Source organism: Atractosteus spatula, unplaced genomic scaffold (assembly GCF_055471065.1).
Source record: "Atractosteus spatula isolate fAtrSpa1 unplaced genomic scaffold, fAtrSpa1.hap1 Scaffold_117, whole genome shotgun sequence".
Taxonomy (NCBI): domain Eukaryota; kingdom Metazoa; phylum Chordata; class Actinopteri; order Semionotiformes; family Lepisosteidae; genus Atractosteus; species Atractosteus spatula.
This window is the reverse complement of record NW_028296672.1, coordinates 41,127-47,716: the sequence shown is the minus strand read 5'-3', so window position 1 is coordinate 47,716 and position 6,590 is coordinate 41,127. Positions and strand designations below refer to the sequence as shown.

General features: G+C 41.2%; 1 non-coding gene across 1 annotated transcript; it reads right to left on the bottom strand.

The window, feature by feature from the left end:
* Positions 1 to 892: 892 nt before the first annotated feature.
* Positions 893 to 986, bottom strand: trnai-uau (transfer RNA isoleucine (anticodon UAU)). The gene is made up of 2 exons: positions 949 to 986; positions 893 to 928 (listed from the first exon to the last, which is right to left on the bottom strand). It is a non-coding gene; the product is annotated as a tRNA-Ile (tRNA).
* Positions 987 to 6,590: the final 5,604 nt, after the last annotated feature.

The window sequence follows — 6,590 nt, the reverse complement described above, 5'->3', positions numbered from 1 at the left end:
CAGAAAATAAAATTTTAAAAAATTACTTAACGGAACAACTTCAAAACAAAAAGAACATTAAAAACAAATCTGGGGAACAACAAAAACACAGAATCTAATGCAAGAGCTTTTTCAAGTCTTCGGTACCCCATCGTGCTCCCTTAGTCCCAGTAGATCTCTCGTCTAAGAAGATATCTCTCATCTATCTGTGTACAGATCAGCAGGGGGTCCACAACTGATGGGAAATTAAGTAGGGAGCTGCGTCAGCTGCAAAGGAAAAAGTATAGGTTTATTCCATGCTGAAAAGAGAAGGAAACACGACGTGGACTCTTCTTTGGGTGTAATGTGGAATAAACCTGTACCTGTTCCTTTGATGTTAATTTAGACCGGATCTCCAGCAAATACCTAACAGACTACAATCCCACTAGATAAGGTGTTTAGGATGACCTATACGTAGCAGCATCTAAACTGGACAGTTGCTTTCAGTAGCTAAAGACCTGCGCAGACTGACGTTGCACAAACACAGGGTGAAACAGAGTTTCGGCATGTTTTCCGTCTCCGCCTGGGGGGGGAAGGGACAGTAACAGAGCAAGGAAACTACAAGGGAAGAACATGAAAAAATAGTGCTCAGGTGGTCAGACACGTAAAAAAACAGAATCTAACTGCGAGAGCTTTTTCAAGTTTTTGATACTCCATCGTGCTCCTCTCGTCTAAGAAGATCAGTTGGAGGTCCACAGCTGATGGTAATGTAAGTAAGTAGCTGTGTCAGCATGCATGCAAAGGAACGAGTGAAGGTTTATTCCATGCTGAACGTTTCGACAGTGGAGCCTTCTTGTTTTTTTCATGTTAATTTAGACCTGCAAATACCGAAGAGCACCTTAACTCGTCACTTGATTTCAGTAGCTAAAGACACTGCTCCAGGTGAGGCTTGAACTCACAACCTCGGCATAACTCTGTCGTGTACTGCTGTATAAGTACCGCGCGCTGACCGATTGCGCTACTGGAGCTACATAATTTACTTTCCCTTCACACACTGACGTTGCACAAACACAGGGTGAAACGGTTTCGGAATGATTTCCGTCTCCGCGTGGGAGAAAGGGACAGTAAAAGAGCAAGGAAACTACAAGGGAAGAACATGAAAAAATAGTGCTCAGGTGGTCAGACAGTAAATCAGCCCAGCGGATTTACACTACAAATTTGTAATTTGTAACGATATTTATGAGTCAATCAGCACACGGATTTCTCTTTATGTGTCCGAAACTTTGCAGTTTGTATTTTCGTTTAAAAAATCCACAAAACTGACAATAATGGAGAGCTAACTGACACCTTTGTGAACACTTTAAGTCGATTACATGTTTCATTTTCAATTCGCCTCCTTTACACGCATAGCAGCCCGGACACTAAGCGAAAGGTTGAGAAATTATCTAGCACGTCTCATGTTCAACGTATTCAATGTGAAGCGCAGTACAGGCTCGATGGCTTCACATCTCCCATGGAAAATGTTGATCAATCAAAAAAAAATTGCAGTAAAGCGCTCGAAATAGATAAAACTGTATTGATATGGACGGGAAATTGAGGTGTTATAGCAGTCCAACCCAAGACAAGCAAAAACAGAATAGACGAAAAATTAAAATACGTAGAGTAATACAAAATAAATATATAGTTAGGTGTGTGCAAAATAGGCAATATTACTAGCGTTGATTGAACATAGTATAGTAGGCTAGCACCTTCCCTCTGAAGGAACGGTGTCCAAGTGACAAAGCGTCGGCCTTGTAAACCAAAGACTGTGGGTCCGAACCCCATCCCTTTTTCATTCACCTTTATCAAGGTCTACAAGTAACATGGAAACGTCTCTTCTTGTTTCTCTTTCTGTGAAAGCGCACAGTTGTCTGTTAAAGCCTAAACGGATTGCGAAAATATAATATATGGAATTTGTTAAGAACTTCATCGTCTTTTCACAAATAAATAAAGAATAATAGAAGGAAGACGTTTTATAGTCGTACGCTGAGACCAGTAACAGTATCTACGCACACATTCAGAAGACATTACAATGCCAATAGAAAAAAAGCATTTGTTCTGGTAAATTAGATCACGAATCATTTTAAATCATTTCTTTTTAACACAACATTTGCTGGTGCTAGTTTCCGCGATTAACTAAAATACTTTTTTTTCTCTTACAGGATTTCTCGTTTACTTATCAACAAGTGTAGAAAGAATGGGGAATAAAGCAGTTTCGCAAATAACCCAGAGGTCTGTCACCCTTTGGGAGATGTCAAGCACATTGAGCTCCTTGGACATAAAAAGTGCCAGATAAAAGCCAAAGCATGACTGTGGAACCGACTTAGGGACGTGCAGTAGCTCTCTGCACACAAGCAATCCACCACAATTGAAGAATGGCTGCAGATTCCCGCTCCTGTGTTTCCTTTACTACAGAGTTAATTCATGGGAATGAAGAAATAAGGATTGTGTTTCTGCAACATTTCGTGCACAGTACACCATTTCTATCTAACAATAAAACAACAGCCACAGCAAGGGCTTTACACGCAGTCTGGGTTATTTCCCCCTTTTATATTTTTGCCACTTCATATTGAACCTGTTATACTCCCAGAAGTGCACAGTAGCTTGTATTTAACAAAAATAAAAAGTTCACCGCTGGTATAAACAGATGTGTGCCTTGTTTGCCTTTGTAATCATTTGTTTAAAAAATAATTTCACAATGCAATAAAAACACAGAAAGCACAAACTTAATAATATAACAATACAAAATCAATACCAGATCATAAAGCCAATTAAGTACCTATCCTTTGAAAACAGAGAACACCTTTATATCTACAAAAAACTTGACATTTGTATAGACTTTGAATTACAAAGCAGACAGAGTAGTCCCTGAATTCAAAGATCAGATCTTGGCCAAAACAAGAAAATCAGACGGGAACTGAATTCGGAACAAGAGCCTCTGCTTTGTTGTTTACTGAGCTTTTGATCAATGCCTGAGTGAAAAAGATTCACTATTTTAACTCTTTGATTAAAGTACATAAAAAGCACCTTCCTTCAAGCCGGAGTCAAACCAGCAACCTAAGGATCCCCCACTGTTCTCACTACAGTCCTCTGCACTACCAACTGAGCTATCAAAGGGATGACAGGAGCTGCTCTCTGGCACATACTGCCGAATGTAGTGAAATGTTCCGGATGATTTAAAACCCAGTTCGACATCAAGATTCCAGCTCATTTCCTTAGTCCTGTTAACCTTGAAATTAAGCCACGAACCAGGATTCTTCTGTATAAACTTCCGGGGATATTACAAAATGTTTGATGGGGTGTAGCGGCGAGGCTTAATAATAAGGCAGAATTAAGTGTTTCCGAGCTTCCCAAATGAGGCCCCATTTCTCTGTTCATCTCTGTTGTGCAGCCACAGAGAAACTATTCATGCAAGATGTTTTCTTTTGATAAGGACAGCTCCCAAAGGGGGATGCACTTAGCTAAGCCTGGCTATCATGATCAATGGTCATCCATTGGCGCCTATCTGTCTAGGGAGTGCCAGTTGGACATCTGGACTGCATTACTAAGTGTCAGGACTAAGTGACTCATATCTCACCTTGATCAACCAATCAGGGACTGGTAGGGCCGAGTAACCCACGTGGGACTCTGATGCCCATGGAACTTTCAGCCAATCAACGAGCTGAAGTTCCTCCAGGTAAAAACAGGCAACACAGAGAGCCTGTGAGATTCAGTAAGATTCAGATTCAGAAGATTCAGTGAAATTCAAAGGAGAATTCCAGGGCAGGACGGCCCAGGAGCAGAAGGCTCCCAAGGGCAGGACATTCTCGCAGCGCGCCTCCTGACCATCCTGAGACTCAGCCCGGACAACCACGGAACGGCCAGTGTGTCCGAGTGCCAGAACTTTCCCTTGTTCTAAGAGTCTAGAGTGGAGGTTGCCAGAGAGTAACCAGCAGCAGGCCTCGTGAACAGGTCGGAACTGTGGACAGCTGAATCACTATTCAGAACTAGTCTTCATCAGGAACGAACCGGTCCTCTTCCTGACTTGCTGGGATCCACAGTCATCTTTTCTCCTGTGCACAAACTTTGCTAGTTAAAGCCAACAGTGAGCATCAGCAGCGCACCGTCGCAAGCCGCACAGCACAGCCTGGCACGGAGCCAGAGAGCGCGGATTGGACAGCAACAGCCTGCAACTGTTTCTTTGTGCCCGCAGGAGATCTGAATCCCCAGAAATTGGATGAGTATTCAACTTCAATGCATTACAGCTCGAGAATTCAATTGTTATCCAAACCAGTTGATATCAATTTAATTCCTAAGAGTTATGTACTTGTTTTGAGTATCTAATGTAGAAGTTGTAACCAAGTTCATTTATGAAACGGTCTAAATGAATGATATACTGAACGTATGTCCTCTTGATGTGTAACACTTCGTAACTGATTGAATATATACCTTTTGTATTCTGATAACCCTCTCGATAAGATCTGTTAGGTTTATATGCATATTCTATGTATTAATAAATGTATCCTTGTGTATTAGTACCTGTGTGTGTGCGTTGTTTGAGTTATGTCGCGTGGTTGGATTCTAAAGCCATCAAAAGAATCAACTTTGTGATTTACTGCTACAATTAATAATTGTCTCAGTAAATGCCCAAACCCTACAGAACTGATGCCTTCAGAGAGCCACTATGATTACATATTTGGCGTCCCTGAACCGGTTTTTCCCTACAGGGGTATCAATCATTCCAGGAGGAAATTGACTCCTTTTTTTTTCTTGAGGGATCATATTAAACATTTCATTTGGATCGAGAAGAGGATCACCATGAGACACATAACAAACAGTTTCATTCTAACATACAGATTTATTAGATTATGTATCACAGCTAATGCATGTTCAAGTTCAAGTTTATTGTCATTATACTCATACACAGTTACTGTATATGGTATAACAAAATGCTCTCAGACGATAAGTAGTACAAAGATAAAACAACAACAATACAATTGTATAACAAAAGAAAGACAGAGACAACAGGCAGTGTGCAAAACAACAAAAAGGTAACAGATAATGTGCAAAAACATGCATCAACAGAATGAAATAAAGGGATAGAAATTATGGGGAGTGAGCCTTTTGACATGTGAGGTAGAGGTAGATTTCAATGTGTGAGTTTTTGGTAAGAAAGAAGGCACTGTGAGGTTCAGATCATAGTGGAGAGGTGAGGTGAGAGTGAGAGGGGCTGGGAGTTTAACAGTTTGATAGTGCGGGGGTAAAAACTGTCTCTGAGTCTGGTAGTCCGGGCCAGAATGCTCTGGTACCGTTTTCCAGATGGTAGAGGGTCATACAGTCTGTAGCTGGGCTGTGTGGGGTCTTTGATGATGCTTAGAGCTTTCCTCAAGCACCGTCTGTCATAAATGTCCTGTATAGATGGGAGGGCAACCCCAGTGATGGACTGGGCAGTTTTCACCACCCGCTGTAGGGCTTTGTGGTCAGCAATACTGCAGTTGCCATACCACACTGTGATGCAACCTGTCAGTGTGCTTTCTGTGGTGCATCTGTAAAAGTTAGTAAGGATCTGGGGACATATCTTAGCCTTCTTCAACCGTCTTAGGCAGTACAGGTGCTGTTGTGCTTTCTTGATCAGACAGGTGGCATTGAAGGCACAAGTGATAGATTTATTCCATGCTGAATAGAGAAGAGAGAAACACAACGTTTCTGAAGAAGTCTTCACAGCTGAAACATTATCTTTTCTCTCTTCTCTTTTCAGCATGGAATAAACCTATTACTTGTTCTTTTGCAGACTACGCATGCTGACGCAACTACCCACCTGAACTAATGCATGTAAAGCCTTCAGTATGCAATAGTGAGAGTTCAGTTATCCCAGAGTGAAGAGAACTGAAATTTAGTAAATTCATATTTAAATAGAATGTAAATCTTCAAAGTGTTCTGTCACTTCAAAATTATTACAGGAGGGGGGGTGAACCCACATGGACGCCTTAACCACTTGGTCATCCTGGTCTATAGTGATGCGTTTTTCGCTTGTTTAACATTTGAATATGAATCGGATTCAGACATTTGTAATTATTCACGTATAAAAAGACAACTCCAACTTATCAATTGCTCAGCCATCCTGGGTTCACCTTTCCAGCTCTGTGTTACACAGTTCATTAAATATATCTGTTCACTGAATATATTTCTTATATTTTTGAAGGGGATGGGACTGTACATTGCTAGATCCAAGAAGAAAACAGGGTTATTGAGCCATTGGGCATTCAGAGAATACGTTGTGTGGGTGAATGTAACCGTGCGCTAAAGTAAAGAAAATCCTCTTAGATGAAGCGCTACAGATGCAGCCAATGAAAGTGTATAAGACTTACAATTATAGTACTGCTGACACAAATGTAGCCTCTACATCAGACCGAAATAGCGATGTCTTCGCCTAATCGTGTGAAGGATCTCCTCGTGAATCTGTCTCCTTCATCAATGGAAATAGAAGCCATTAGAATACGATACATGTTCACCTTCAACCCCGCAGCAGCCGGACGTGCTTGTTTTGGGACTATTTGCAATAAGTATCGTATTAGTATTTGTGTGTCCTTACTGGTATCTTTTAAACTGTGCGG